Source organism: Arachis ipaensis, chromosome B08 (assembly GCF_000816755.2).
Source record: "Arachis ipaensis cultivar K30076 chromosome B08, Araip1.1, whole genome shotgun sequence".
Taxonomy (NCBI): domain Eukaryota; kingdom Viridiplantae; phylum Streptophyta; class Magnoliopsida; order Fabales; family Fabaceae; genus Arachis; species Arachis ipaensis.
In genome coordinates, this window is record NC_029792.2 from 125,898,035 (window position 1) to 125,899,538 (window position 1,504).

The following is a 1,504-nucleotide window of genomic DNA, read 5'->3' on the forward strand; positions in this document are numbered from 1 at the left end:
AAAAAAAAAAAAAACAAATTGAGGAAATTTGAAAACTCTTTTAAATAGTCAAATGACCCATTGATTTTAGATTATTATCGCGTGACGATAATATGTGAAATACTCATGGTATTGGAGGGAGAAGTCTAGGGTGCAATGGCTCAACTCGGGAGATAGAAATACCAAATTTTTTCATTTCAAGTTTCAAACGAGGAACCAGAAAAATAGAATAAAGGAGTTGGAGGGTGAAGAGGGGAATATGGCAAAGGAACCAGTAGAAATAGTGGAAGTTGCATAGAAATACTTTGAAAATCTATTCACAACAAGCTGTCCTAGAGATCTGGCTGCAGAATTGGATGGAATATGCCAACAAATATATGCAGCCACTAATAGAATGCTGTGTAGGCTAGTGATTGAAGAGGAAATTAAAGCAGTAGTCTTCTCCATCAACTCGTTTTCAGCTCTGGGAGATGATGGATTTACAGCAAAATTTGTTCAATTCTTTTGAAGTACAATAAAGGAAGATGTGCCAGCGGTTGTTAGAAGCTTTTTCTACGGAGGTAAAATTTAGCTTTTATCATACTCACATATGTCTCATACCTAAGGTGTCATCCACTAATTCTATGAAACAAGTTAGACCTATTACCCTTAGTTCTGTTTTTTATAAGATCATATCTAAAATTCTGGTGCACAGGTTTCAATCAATTATGAATAGACTAATCAGTGATTCTTAAAGTGCTTTTATAAAGGGTAGGTTGATTAGTGATAATGTCCTAATTGCACAGAATTCATGCATTTTCTCAAAAATAGAAGGTAAGGAGATTATGATTTGGCATTAAAGTTGGATATGAGCAAGGCTTATAATAGGGTGGAATGAAGTTTTGTTTGGAAGGTGATGAAGAAGCTAGGTTTCTGTGATCGATGGATGAAGTGGGTTGAGGAACTTGTAATGACGGTATCTTGCTTTGTTATTGTGGATTTACTGTGGATGGACAACTTCATGGTTATTTTAAACCATGTAGAGGATTACGACAAGGTGATCTTCTATCTCCCTACCTATTTTTGTTTTGCGCAGAGGGACAATCCCATCTGCTCCACAGAGAACAGAGGCCGGAAATATTTGGTTTGAGACTCAATCAGAGGTGTTCGACAATCAATTATCTTTTCTTTGCAGACGATTTAATTCTTTTTAGCAAAGTTTCAGAAGGAAAGTGCTAGAGATTGCTAGCGGTCCTACAGACTTACGAAGAAATTGATGGCCAAGGGGGTAAACTTGGACAAGTCATCAGCCTTCTTTAGTAAGAACACACCAATTCTAGGGAAATGGATCCTCTGCAGTTAAAAAAACACTTGAGAGAATAAAGTGTGATTTTTCACCTTTAATTCTCTAAGTGGGACCAAAATTAAATAGACGAGAGAAAGCAATGAACGGTTAGATTAAACACTGTACAACATCCAATTTTTTTACTACTGGAGAGGATCCACTCCCCCAATTCTAGTCTGAGACCATTTGGCGGAGATTCTC